The sequence below is a fragment of the Panthera tigris genome, chromosome A3, assembly GCF_018350195.1.
Source record: "Panthera tigris isolate Pti1 chromosome A3, P.tigris_Pti1_mat1.1, whole genome shotgun sequence".
Lineage (NCBI taxonomy): Eukaryota > Metazoa > Chordata > Mammalia > Carnivora > Felidae > Panthera > Panthera tigris.
This window is the reverse complement of record NC_056662.1, coordinates 103886594-103901618: the sequence shown is the minus strand read 5'-3', so window position 1 is coordinate 103901618 and position 15025 is coordinate 103886594.

Below are 15025 nucleotides of genomic sequence, written 5' to 3'. Positions count from 1 at the left end.
TGGAGGTGTTTTGTTTTGTTTTCTTTCTTTTTTTCCTATGTCAGGTGTATCTGTTAGGATTAGATTCTGTTGAATGTTCAGAAAATCTAAAATAACAGTAGGCATTCTCGCATGAAATAAGACTGGAGGTTGGCCATTCAGGGCTAACCCGGTGGTTCCAAGAAGCAACAATAACACAGGCTCCTTCTCTGTTTTGTTTACTCCTACCCTTGGGATTGCTTCATGGTACAGATGGCGGCTGGAGGTCCAGCCATCACATTCACATTCCAGGCTGGGGGATGGCCTGGACAGGTTGATATCCCTTCTGGATGAGGCACCACCTTCCTCTAAGCAGCCTTCCTAGAAGTCACTTCCAGACCTTGAATGTACATTTCATCGGCCAGAGCTTGATCATAGGGCCACACGTAGCTACAGGGAGATTGGGAAACATGCTCTTTGGGCTGGGCAATCTGCTGGAATAAAGCCAGGGTTCTGTGGCTTAGGGAGAAGGGAAGTGGGACACTGGGTGGATCCAGCCTTCACTGCCCCCTGGGTATTTCAAGCACATTTGACTACAGATGGCTTTTTTTTTTTTTTTTTCCACAGAGCACACAGTTCAGAAAGTGTGGCTCTTTTCCTTTAACCTGTGGAGAAATGTATTACATCTACCTGCCCCATACATGTACACGTTCTACAGTGGGGAACCCAAAAGTACCAAAGTGGGGAAAGTATTCTTTCTTTTAAAATTGAGATTATCTATTTATTTAGAGAGAGAGTGTGTGAGAGAGAGAGCACTTGCACAAGCGGGGGAAGTGCAGAGAGAGAGAATCCCAAGAAGGCTCTAAGCTGCGAGTACACAGCCCGACGTGGGGCTTGATGTCCCAAGCTGAGAGATCATGACTTGAGCCGAGATCGAGAGTCGGACACTTAACCGACTGAGCCACCCAGACGCCCCAGGAGTGAAAGTATTCTCAGACCAAGGTACATAGTACTGAAGAAAATATAAATGGAGAGTCGGAGGTTGAAACCCGAGAGACTGAGAACATCAAGGCGTTGGTGGAAGGGTAACCATTGCCCAGCGGGGTGTCCCATGGGATAAATTACTGCCATCTGAGGAAACAGACTCCCCTCGATGGCCAGGCCAGGAGAACACGTGGGTGAAGAAGGCGCTGGGCCCGGATGCAGGTTGGTCCCTTTAGAACTGTGATACATGGGGATCGTGGGTGTCAGCAGGATGGGATTCCCCAGGAGGGAATAAGCTAGAACCAAGGACCTAGGCTAAGCCAGGGACCGGGCAGGAAGCGTGGGGTCCAGGTACACACTCAATCCAAGGTCAGTGTGAAGCAACGAGGTGGCCCATGGCCCACCGGCGCGTGGACAGAAGTTTGGCACCAAGGGGAGGCAGCAGGCTGAGCAAAGCAGGGCTTAGGTGAATGCAGATACCAAGGCACCCGACAGGTGGCTGCAAGTGTCAGCAGGCAGCGGGAGGTCAAGGGCAGGAAGGCAGAGCGGAGCAGCAGGAAGAAGGAGGCCCCAACTCTAGTTTGTTGGGAGCCCCCCGGAAGGAGCAGGATCCGGGCATGCACGCTGGAGGCAGACGCTCCAGGGTCGGCTCAAGGACTCCACACTTCTCCACACCGAAGCTCTGATAGGGAGGCTCGAGCAGCTCTTCCTGGGGAGACGTCAGGCAGCTGGGAGCACCCTGGAAACTTTTGGGGAGAGACGGTTTCTGCTTCAGGTAGGTGGGTGGGCACAGCTGGCATCCCCTCTGGCGGAAAATCCTTGGGATTCAGCAGCACGGACGCATCCTGGAGCAGCCCCGGGCCTCTGCACCTCCGTGTCAGCTGAAGGCCGTGGATGGCCTTCCCGGAGCAGCACCGCCATGAACAGCGGCCCACAGATGGCCCCACTGGATCACAACGCTCCCCCACTTAAAACACCTCAGGGCTACTTGTGCCCCCTAATAAAGTTCTGCCCCCCCAGTGTTTGTTAAATGCTATGACAGAGACAGTGTTCTGTGTTCACCCAGCCCCAGTCCAGCCTCCTCTCCCTGAGGCTGCCTTTCCCAGCCTCCCTTGTGGTGGGGTTGGATGGATGGATGGATCCATCCATGCGATGGATCCCGGTGGACAGGCCGGAAGCAGAGGTGAGGTGAGTTAGCCCCTGGCCAAAGCACAGCAGAGCACGTGTGAGGTCCCACAACTCTCTGCTCCCCTTGCATGGGGATGGCGAGGTTACAAGATGGTGGGGCGTCCATCAGCCTGGATCCCTGGGCTGCTTGGCAGAGACATGGAGACGAGGCACTGAGATCTGTAGTTAATCTCTTCCTGAAACATAACCTAGACTATCCTAGCTAAATACAGCCACCAGATGGACCAGCGTCTTCACATGCAACCCTCTCACAACCAACTGTTATCTCCAGCGCCACACCCTTCTATCCCCAGACACAGCCACCCTGAAGATGTCTCGGCCCCAACATGCCCTTCTGTCATGCCTGTATGTCTCTGCCACGGGACATGCCGTGTCATGACCCAAGTGCCCTCTTGTGGTTCTCTGTGGTTAAGCCTCCTGTGGTTCCCTGTGTTAAGCATTTTTAGGCAAGGGGTCTCAGGTTTCACCTCTATGCACAGAAGGAATGGCAACACAGAGCCTCTATTTGGGGGGTCCAAAGACTCCCTCAGCACCTTCTCCAGAGCACTTTCCATAATGCCTTCCTCTTCCATCCAACAAGCTGGGGTCAGAGCCATCTCCCCACCACAGGTCATGATCTCCTCCCCTATCCTGAGACCTCTGCTTGTTTCTATGGTAACAACTTTCCAGGCCCGACCCAATGGGAGACTGGGTGACAAGCCAGTGTGTGGGCTCCCTGTCCTGTCCAAGCTGGAGGAGTACAGAGTGCCCACAGATGTCAGTTAGAAGCAGCCAAAGGAATGAAGGGGCCCCGGGGTGGCTCAATTGGTTGAGCATCCGACTTCAGCTCAGGTCATGATCTCGCAGTTCATGAATTCGAGCCCCACATTGGGCTCATTGTTGTCAGCTCAGAGCCTGCTTGGGATCCTCAGTCCCCCTCTCTCTGCCCCTCCCTTACTTGCACTCTTCTAGAAATAAGTATGTTTTTTAAAAAAGGAACAAAATATTTAAAACGTGTGTGTGTGTGTGTGTGTGTGTGTGTGTGTGTAAGGCTGAAACAAAGAGCTATAATTTGGAATCCTTACAAGAAACCTTGGATAAAGGTGTGCTTCCAAAAACTCAAACCAAAGATTCTGAATGTGACTTGAAGTTGTCCCTGGGGAAAGTGCATCTTTCCAAAACAATTAGTCCAACAGAGAACAGGATATGCCACATAATGAGGCAAACTGAAATTGGAACCAAAAAATAATTTCAGGTGCATTTTTCCAAGAGTTCAAAAGACCATTCAGTCCACAAACCTTCACTGAGCACCTATTAGACATCCACCACCATGCTGGGAGCACGGCTGAACGGAGGAATATTTCTGCAACTCCGTTCGCTTAAAAACAAAAAAGGAGCAAACCTAAATTAGTAGGAGCTATTGTAGGGATCAGGGTACAAAGATGTGCTAGACAATGACAAGAAAATAGAATCCTTTTTCTTGTTGTTTCTCTGCAGACAAGGCTTCTAAAGAGACAAGCCATCTTATTTTCTTTTGAAGCAGACAAGCTGGACGTCCCGGATCAAATGTCAGCAAAATCCATGGGATGTACTAAGACCGACAAACGCTGAACCGGTGAAGTCACTCCGGAGTTATGAAGACATGAAAAGCAAAATACCATCCTGGAAATGTCAGCCCAAACACGTCTCCTATGGTTTTACTCGGCCGCTAGACCAGGAGAGTCCCAGGTCCACTTGCCTTGCTTGTAACCCTGGAGTCCCATCGCCAGGGGCTCCCAGCTCCATATTTACTTGCACTGGGACATCACAGAACCCCTTTTAATCCGTTTCTTCGCTTGGAAGCTTGGTGTATTCATAGCCCCTCCCTCCTAAAGAGGAGGTGATGTGATGAATATTCAGCACTTGAAGTCGTTCCTGCCACATGGCAAATGTTCAACAAATGTTGGTCATTATCATCGGAACCTGGGGCTCATTAATACATCGAAAATCATCGCGGCATGGCTCTGTGAAAGGGGAGCCATCGGAGGGAAATCATTTAGACCTCCCCAAACTCCTCCAAGGGGACTATGCCACAAGTCAGCCACTCTGGGAGATGACATTTCAGTATTTGGGGAACTCTTCTCCAGCCTAGCTTTCAACAGGGCCCTAAGCACATTCTCTTGAATACCTGCTATGGTGGCACATTTGCACCCTAGCTGCTAATTTTTGGGAAAAGATAAAAGTCGTTTTCAGCCAAGGCTGGTGAAGTGAATAGGCAACCGAGGTGACTCATGCCATCTATTCAAAAGTGGATTATGATGATGACATAAGGAAACCAGTTCTCGTTAGCGGCTCCAGAGAGCACTGGGATTTCTAGGGACCCCTCCTGGGCACTCAGATGACTGGTGCAGCACTGCCACCTGGTGAAGCCTAGGGTAACTGCAGGGCAGTTATTAAAAGGCCAATAAATCCTTAAAAGCACAAAACCGGAAGGCAGAGCTCCTAGACAGCAGCGTACTGGAGTCCAGCAACACTGCAGAGATCTCCTGCCTGCCCCCCCCCTTCACCAAGTGTTCCCCTGAAGTTAAATTAATGCGATCTACTCAGCTAACTCTAAGCCTTTGCCAGGCAATTAGTATTTCCTTCCTTCCTTTTTATTTCTTTTTAAACCCAGAGACACGAATCACATGCACACACACACACACACACACACACACACACTCACATATATTTAGACATTTTATATATACTGGATGCATAAATCTTAACTGTGCCATTTTGACAAACAGATACGCACCGTGCAATCCATACCTCCATTGAGATAAGGAACATTTTCACCACCCTAGAAAATTCCCTTGTGCCTCTCCTCTAAGAGGCAGTGACTCTTGTATTGTCTGTCACTAGGGACCAGTTTTATCTTTTCTAGAGTTCCATGTACATAGAATCACAATCGGCACTCGTTCAGGAACTCGTTCTTTTTATCGTAGAGTAATATAGTCCATTGTGTGAATATCGCATAATTTGTCTTTCCATTATACTGCTGATGGGCATCTGGGCTGTTTCTACCATTGGCTACAAGAACAGCGCTACATACGAGGAACATTCTGTGGAAGTCTTTTCTGGAACAAATGTTTTCACATCTTGGGCAAATACTCAGGAGTCAGCTTTCTGGGTCAGTGGGTAGGTATATATTTATCTTTATAAGACACTGCCCAACCATTTTCCAAAGTGGTGGTAGAATTGTTACCTTCCCACCTGCAGTATTTCCTTTTATTTCTAAAGTTCGAAGGAGTCCAATTCTATGTGAGCTGCAAAACAAGGCAGCTCGCGTAGAATAAGCCTTCATATAAACTATTGCGTCAGCATTAGGTGAAGCAGATGTTCTATAAAACTCACCACGCTTTAAAATGGAAACACTTGGTTAAAGCATATGTCTGCTCATAAGAATGTAACAGCTACCTCCAGATGTCAAAACCATAAAATAAAAACAAAAACAAAAACATCACTTCTCACTAAAAGGAACCAAGGATCCGTGGAGAATGGCTGATTCCAGATTTGGTGCAAGGAAAGAATAAAATGAGGGGCACCTGAGTGGCTCACTCAGTTAAGTGTCTGGCTTTGGCTCAGGTCATGATCTCCCAGTCTGTGAGTTTGAGCCCCACGTCGGGGTCTATGCTGACAGCTCGGAGCCTGGAGCCTACTTCGGATCCTGTGTCTCCCTCTCTCTCTGCCCCTCCCCTGCTCATGCTCTGTCTGTCTCTCTCTCAAAAATAAATAAACATTTTTAAAAAAAGAAAGAATAAAATGAGCCTGGAACCTCCTGCTAAGTCAGAAAACAAGGGCATACTCAAAGGAAAGGATAGAGGGGCTAGCCTGAAGGGCTCCCACTTATCTACATTTTGTCATAACAAAATGATGAGAGATAAAATTCTCAGTACAAATATCTTACAAAGGACTTGTGTCAAGAACATACCAAGAACTCCCACAAATGAATCAAAAAGATAGAATTATTTGAGGGGTGCCTGGGTGGCTCAGTCAGTTAAGCATCTGACTCTTGGTTTCTGCTCAGGTCACTCTCTCACAGTCTGTGATTTCGAGCCCCATGTCAGACTCTGCACTGGCAGCGTGGAGCCTGCCTGGGATTCTCTCTCTCTGTTCTTCTCTTTCACTCTCTCTCTCTCTCAAAATAAATAAATAAATAAATAAATAAATAAATAAATAAACAAAAATTTAGGAAAAAAAACAATTATTTTAAATGGACAAAAGATTTGAGTAGTCACCTTCTAAAAAGTAGATACCCAACGTGGCAATGAGAAAGAATGAAATATGGCCCTTTGTAGCAACGTGGATAGAACTGGAGAGTGTTAAGTGAAATAAGTCATACAGAGAAAGACAGATACCATATGTTTTCACTCTTATGTGGATCCTGAGAAACTTAACAGAAGTCTATGGGGGAGGGGAAGAAAAAAAAACAAGAGGTTAGAGAGGGAGAGAGCCAAAGCATAAGAGACTCTTTTTTTTTTTTTTAATATATGAAATTTATTGTCAAATTGGTTTCCATAAGAGACTCTTAAAAACTGAGAACAAACTGAGGGTTGATGGGGGGTGGGAGGGAGGGGGGGGTGGGTGATGGGTATTGAGAAGGGCACCTTTTGGGATGAGCACTGAGTGTTGTTTGGAAACCAATTTGACAATAGATTTCATATTAAAAAAATTAAAAAAGTAAACAAAAATAAAAGGTAGATATCCAAATGTACAATTAGCATTTGAAAAAGTGATCAATATCATTAGTTCTCAGAACAATGAAAATGAAAACCACCATGAGAGACTACTACCCGTGAACCAGGCAATTAAAATTTAAAAGACTAAAATTATAAAGTGTTGAAAAACTGGAACTCTCATACTTTGCTGATAGAGGTGTTGTAAATTGCTAAAGTCATTTGGACGCCATTTGACATTATCTTCTAAAGTTAAACATATGCCTTCTCCATGACACAGGAATTTACTCCCAAGTATCTATTTCCAAGAGAAAGACATATGCTTACCATGAATGTCCATAACAGTTGTATTCATAACTTGTTTCCTAACTGGAAACAAGTCAAATATCCATCAACAGTAGGATAGATAAACAAACTGCCGTATATTCATACAACAGAATTTATACCATTAGTGAAAGACAACAAATTGCTGATACATGCAAGATGGTTGGATTACACAAAATGTGGAGTGAGGAAGCCAGATTATATGATTTTTTTAAAATGATGATCAAAAATAGGTAAAACTAGTCAAGGATAGTAGAAACCAAAGCAGCAATTACCTCTGGGGACAGGGAGGTGAGACGCTGGGAAGACGAGGTGGGATGGGGTGGATTGACTGGAAAGAGGAGGCAAGAAGGAGCCTTCTGGAATAATGGAAATGTTCTGTATCTTGACCTAAAGCTGGCCGGTGGTTACATGGATCTGTGTATTTGCCATCCGCGGATCCTCACCAGAGTAACCTCTAGAAGATGTCATTCGGGAAGAAAGAAAATGCCTCCAGAAGGAAGGTCTTCTGGAATGCAAGAAGGAATAGAGATAAACATGTGGGCAAATCCAAACAAACACTGATTGTATAAAACAGTGACCATGTCAGTACTTGTAAAAACAACACTTAGGATGGGGCGATCAGTGCGGTATATCTATTGCAAAGACTGACCCAGTTCTTCGCCCCTCCCTGTGTCCACACCCTTTGTAATGTGATTGTTCAGCTCCCTTAATGCAGAGGCGGAGTCTGTTTTCCCCTCCTCTTGAATCCAGGCCAGCCTTGTGACCTGTGTTGGCCAGTAGAATGTGCTGAAAGTTTTGGTGCGCTAAATTTGAGCGGAGGCTTCAAATGGCCTTGCGTGCCTTTATTCTCTTGGACCTCTGCCACCAGGAGAGCATGTCTGAGCTAGCCCCCTGGAATAGGAGGGAGGAGAGCAGAGACATCCCATCCGAGGCCATCCTCCACCAACCAGCCACACAGCCAACCCATCCCTTGACTGTAGACACTGAGATCAGATCAGCAGCACCATCCAGCTGACCTGCAGATTCATGAGGAATCATATGTAGCTGTTGTTTTAAACCACTAAATTTTATTTAAAAAAATTTTTTTAATGTTTATTTATTTTTGAAAGAGAGAGACAGCGTGTGAGCAGGGGAGGGGCAGAGAGAAAGGGAGACTCAGAATCCAAAGCAGCCTCCAGGCTCCGAGCCGGCAGCACAGAGCCCGATGCGGGGCTTGAACCCATGAACCATGAGATCATGAACTGAGCTGAAGTCGGACGCTTAACCGATCTAGCCACCCAAGTGCCCCGAAGCCACTAAATTTTAGAATGCTTTGCTATGCAGCAATAACTAACCGAGACAGGAGTGATTGAAGCTAAAATATCCCAAGGTCCTTACTGTCTTTGGAGGAATTACAATGAAATTGAATAAGAGTATGAATTAAGCATGCTTTAATATAATTCAGCTTGTTAAAATGTTAACAATAACCATGAAAAAGAATGGAAAGAGTATGTACATTTCAAACCTGTAAAGTAAAAACTAAAATTTGTTAATCAATCCAAAAGAAAACAAGAAAGAAGAGGGGGACAGGCAAAAAGAAAGTACAAGACTAACTGGTATAATATAAAAACATATTAGTGTGACGGTTAATTTTTATAAATACTTCTTTAATGTTTTTATTTTACATCTCAAAATGTATTTATTTTGAGAGAGAGAGAGAGAGAAAGAGAGAGAGAAGCAGAGAGAGAATCCCAAGCAGGCTCCATGCTCAGCCTGGAGACTAACGAGTGTGAGATCACGACCTGAGCTAAAATCAAGAGTCAGAAGCTCAACCGACTGAGCCACCCAGGTGTCCCTGTGACGGTTAACTTGACAGGGCCAGGGATGCCCAAATATCTTGTTAAGCATTATTTGTGCATGTCTCTGTGAGAGCGTTTCCAGAAGAGATTAGTGTTTGAATCGAGGGGCTGAGTAAATCAGAGGGCCCTCCCCGGTGTGGGTGGGCATCATCTGATATGTTATCGGACTAAATAGAACCAAAAGGCAGAGGGTTGAATTGGCTCCCCCTGACTGACTGTTGAGCTGACACACTGGGTCTTCTCCTGTCCTCTGTGCTCTGGGTTCTCAGGCTTGTGGGCTTGGGCTGGAATTTACACTACCAACTTTCCTGAGCCCCCAGCTTGCAGACAACAGGTCATGGGACTTCAGTCTCCATAAATGCATGAGCCAATTCCTTGTAATAAATATCACTATTTATCCAGTAAGATTATATATATATATATATATATATATATATATATATATATATATATATATATATCTTATTGGTTGTGTGTCTCTGGAGAACCCTGACTGATACAGATTTGGTACCAACAGTGGTTCTGGAAAAACAGAATTTTAAGGATAAGTTTCCTGAATTTGTTCCAGGGGTCCTGGAATGGGCTCTCAAATCTGATTGTATTTAAAGACTCAGGGTGCCTGGGTGGCTCAGGCGTGAAGCATCTGACTCTTGGTTTCAGCTCAGGTCACAATCTCACGGTTTCATGAGTTTGAGCCCTGCGTCAGGCTCTGCACTGGCAGCACGGAGCCTGCTTGGAGTTGTCTCTGTCTCTGTCTCCGTCTCTGTCTCTCTCTGCCCTTTCCCTACTTGCGCTCTCTGTCTCTCTCAAAATAAATAAATAAACTTTAAAAATAAAATTAAAAAGCGGTGCTTGGATGGCTCAGTCGGTTCAGCGTCCAACTTCGTTCAGCTCAGGTCATGATCTCATGGTCCGTGGATTCAAGCGCCGCATCGGGCTCTGTGCTGACAGCTCGGAGCCTGGAGCCTGCTTTGGATCCTGTGTCTCCTTCGCTCTCTGCCCCTCCCCCGCTCATGCTCTGTCTCACTCTGTCTCTAAAAAATAATAAATAAATGTTAAAAAAGATTTTTTTAATAAAATTAAATTGAAAAGAAAGACACTAATGATTCTATATCTAGGAGTAAAGAGAGAGCTGATAGTCCCTGACATGATCCGGCAATAGAGATATGCAAAATATCTGCATTGGATATTCCGAACCAACCATTTTGTAAGAAGCAAGGAGCTAGAAGGACCATTTTTGGAAAACTAACTGTAGTCTAAGTGTCTGACATTAAGCTTTTGATAGCCAAGCATCCATTGTAGAGACATCCATCTCGAATACACATATTGCCAGCTGTGTGTCAGTTACTGGTAAAACAACTGGGTGAGAGACCCATGTTCCCCTTTCAGAAAGCCCTGGGTAACATACATAACTGACAGCTGGACTGACCCCACTTTCCCCATCCTGTGCCCTAAGTCCTGCTCTTATGTTTCAAATTCACCAGAGTGAACCCGAGAAATCCTAGGCACCCAACCCTCAGACCCCAATAAAGGCAGAACCCCAGGTCAGCATCTTCTCTCCGTCTCTCTGCCCATGACCTATAAAGATTAGACAGAAACAAATGAACTTGAGAATAGGTAAACAATAGAAAAAATCAATGAAACTAAGAGTTGGGTTATTAAAAAGGTCAATGAAATTGACGGGGGAGAAAGAGAAGGAAGAAACCGTACTATAAACCCACACACACAATTATAGTGGTGGTTAAATGGATATTACATCTGTAAAACTCACCGGACACTTGAAATGGGTGAATTTTATTTATGTAACGGATACTTCTTTATACAGTTAAAATCCCCAAAGTCCCAAAACTAGTCCTTTTAAAAGACTAGTAAAATTGGCAAACCTCTGGAAACACAAGCAAGAGAAAAAGAGGCTATGAATAAGCATTTCAAGGAATGAAAAAGAGGACATAGCATAGTAAAACAGGGATTTTAAAGAAAATACTGTAAAAATATTTGAACAACTTAATGGCAAAAAAAAATTTTTTTTAGGGGCACCTATGTGGCTTAGCCGGTCAAGTGTCCTACTCTTGGTTTTGGTTCAGGTCATGATCTCACGGTTTTGTGAGTTCGAGCTCCGCATCAGTCTCTGTGCTGACAGTGCGAAGCCTTCTTGAGATTCTCTGTCTCCCTCTTTCTCTGCCCCTCCCCTGCTCACCCTCTGTCTCTCTCTCAAAAATAAATAAACTTAAACAAATAAATAATTTTTTTTTTTAGAAAAACGCAATTAAAAAATTTTAGAAATAGTGGGGTGCCTGGGTGGCTCAGTAGGTTAAGCGTCCGACTTCAGCTCAGGTCATGATCTCACAGTTTGTGAGTTCAAGCCTGCATCGGGCTCCCTGCTGACAGCTCAGAGCCTGGAGGCTGCTTAGGAGTCTGTCTCCCTCCCTCTCTCCACTCTGCCCTTCCCTTGCTCGCACTCTGTCTCTCTCTTAAAAATAAACATTAAAATTTTTTTTAAATTTCAGAAATAGAAAAATCTAAATAAGAAAAAAATAGAAGATCTGAATAGCCCCTAAAACCAACCAAGGTACACACTCCACATGTAATAAATCCAGTTAACTAGGTGAATGCAACTAAACATTCAAGGAACACAAACTCTTCCAGAAGCGGGAAAAATCATGAAATTGGATAATCCCAAGAATGCAAGTATTCTTTGACATTAGAAAATCTATCATTGTAACTTACTACATTGGGGTGCCTGGATGACTCAGTTGGTTGAGTTTAGCTCGGGTCATGATCCCAGAATTGTGGGATCGGGCCCCATGCTGGGCTCCACGCTGAGTCAGAGTCGGCTTGGGATTCTCTCTCTCTCCCTCTGCCCCTTTGCCCCACTAGTGCTCTCTCTCTTTAAAATAAAAAAACATTTTAAATAAAAATTAATTAAATAAGTAAATAAGTCATTTACCACCTTAAGAGATGAAAGGAAACCATACGATCATCTCAAAAGATGCAGACTTTACTACTGTTTAAGAAAACTTATTTTTAAAAAAAGATAAAAAGACACATTCCATCATCATTTTTGATACATTGACATATTCATCGTCATTTTTATTGGGCTACACCATCATAAAGCATACATGATGGACATGTCACAAATGATTACATCAACAATACCTAATAGTTATGTAGCACTTGATAGCTTGCAAATCACTTTGCATCCATTATCTATATAATCTAGCCACTCTGAAGGAGGTATTACATTTTTAAAAACATACAAATGAGGAAACAGATTTAAAAGGATGAAGTGATTTGTCCCAAATCCCAATGATTTTCATTCTTTATTTTGTTGGTTCTCTATGATATCCCGTGTTATGTACCAAATAAAAATGAACAGATATCTACAAATAGATAATACATAATAGAAAAACACCACCAAAATTTCTTAAGTAAATTCTCCAGTGGTTTTTACATGCTCTTGGAACAAATATAAATAAAAAAATTAACCCTATAGTTTATATTCTTAGCCATATCTATCTTTCCTTCTGAAATTTGTAATCTACAATTAAATACTAGTGTTTCAACTTAAAAACTATAGTTCCCTAAAAGGTAGATGAAGCTTGCAGCCTGGTAGTTTCTACCTACCAACTGGCCAACTTACATTTGAGGAACAAGTGAGCATTCCTCTTGGTCCTTAATCCTAACTGGTTGCAGATGACCTATGCACACCACAAGGCTTTGACAACTTGACCTGTGATTTTGGTGCCAATTGAAAGGATGTCATGGGACATGTAGTAGTATTTCCCCCTATTTCTCTAGAGTATGGATATTATGTATAAAACCACATAAGATGATTCTGAAAGGTGGAGAGAGTACAGACTGGTCCTTCTTCAAGACCTGGAGAACAACACAGCACTGAGTTCCTTGGGTTTTGGTTTTTGTTTTGTTTTGTTTTGCTTCATTTATCCCAGACCAGATTCTGACGAAGCTGGCAACTGAGAAATGTCAATGGGCACAGGCCAAAAAGGGCCCAAGAAAAGTCTGTTCTTTCTAGACAAAGGAGGAGGAAAGGAGTGGCCTAGCAAGACAGGCAATTTTTAGACCATACCCATCCTACTCCAGCCAAACACTAAAGACCAACTGGGGAGCCTACACTTCTACCCTCTCCGGTCTGTGATAGGCTCCTCAATGCCCCACCCCCACATCACATTGGTGTCAGAGAGGGTCAAGTCAGGGACAGAATTTTCAAAACCAACCCCTTCCCCATTCCACCCTGGCAGTGTCATTGGGGACGCTGTGGGGAGAGTAGACCTCCAATTCTACCCAGAGACAAGATATTTCTCCCCTTCTTTACTGGTTTGGTGTCAGTAGAGGCCTAGCGGGGAGTTGTAACTCCCACCCCTACCCAGCAGTAGTGAGGATCCCGATCCAGGTGTCAGTAGAGGCCGGTGAACCTGCATTTCCAACACCAACGTATAGTAACAAGGCAATCTCCCCTCAGCCCTTTCTTCACCAGAGCGGTGTCAGAGGAAGCCTGTCCAAACAGAAGCTTTGAACAGGATACAGAGTCTCATAACATGACACTCAAAATGTCCAGAGTTCAACTGAAAATCACCATCACACACAGAACCAGGAAAATCCGAACTTGCAGGAGAAGGTAACTCACAGATGCCAACACTGAAATGATACAGCTGCTGGAATTACCTGATAAATATTTGAAAACAGCCATCATAAAACGCCTCAATGGACAATTACAAACATGCTTGACACACATTTTAAAAATCCTCGGGAAAAAACAAAAACAAAAACACAGAATACAGAAAATCAAATGGAACAGAAAAATATACCTGAAATAAAACCCAGTGATGGACTCAACATCAGGCTGCAAGGGGCAGAGAAAGAAATCAGTGAAGGTGAAGAGAGAACAATATAAAATACCCAACCTGAAGAACAGACAGAAAATCACTATGGGCTGAATTATATGTCAACCCCTCCGAAACCACCAATTCATGTTGAAGCCCTAACCGCCCCCCACCCATGGGTGACTAGAGAAAGGGCTTTTAGAAGGTTGAGGTTAAATGAGGTCATAAGTATGGGGTCTTAAGCTGATAGGATTGGTAGCCCTGTGAGAACAGAAGAGAGGATTCTTTCCACACCACATGCACGCACAGAGGAGAGGCTGTGAGGACACAGCCAGAAGGTGGCCATCGACAAGCGAGGAAGGGAACCCTCTTACCAGAAACCAAATCAGCTGGCACCTTGGTCTTGGCCTTCCCAGCCTCTAGAACTATGAGAAATTGATTTCTGTTGTTTGAGCCCCCCGGTCTATTTTGTAATGGCACCCTCAAGCAGATTTGGGTACCTAGGAGAGGGGTGCTGCTCCAACAAATAACCTTAAAATGTGGACGCACCTTTGGAACTGGGTAACAGGTCGAGTCTGGCGGTTTTGGGGTGCATACTAGAAATATGGATGTTAAAGCCCATTCTGATGAAATCTCAGAAATGAGGAACACATTACTGGACACTGGAAGGAAGGCAATCCTTGTGGTAAAGTGGCAAAGTACTGGGCTGAGCGGTGTTTTAGTGTTTTGTGGAAGGTACAGCTTGTGAGCAATGAAACCGGACGTTCAACACGGACTTCCAAGCAAAGTATTGAACGTGCAGCCTGGGTCCTCCTTCCTGCTTATCACAAAATATGAGAGGTGAGAGATGAACCGAAGAAGGAACTGTTAAGCAAAAACAAACAAACAAACAAACAAACAAACAAAACAAAAAACAAAACCCTAGAACTTGGAGATTTGGAAAATTCTGTCCACCCATATTGCAAAACTGAGAAAACTGGTTTGGAAGAGAACACTAAGGGTGTGGCTTAAACAACCACTTGAAAAAGAGATCATGGGTGTGACTCATGGGTGTGATTAAGTTCAGCCTTCTTCACAGAAGCCAGGAATAAAAATGGGATTATACCAACAGAAACACTGCCAGCTGGGACTAAAGGGACAGGAAAACTAGACAAATGGAGGAAGACTGGGACTTCTTAGATCCTATAGGACCAGACAATAGGGCTACTCAGCT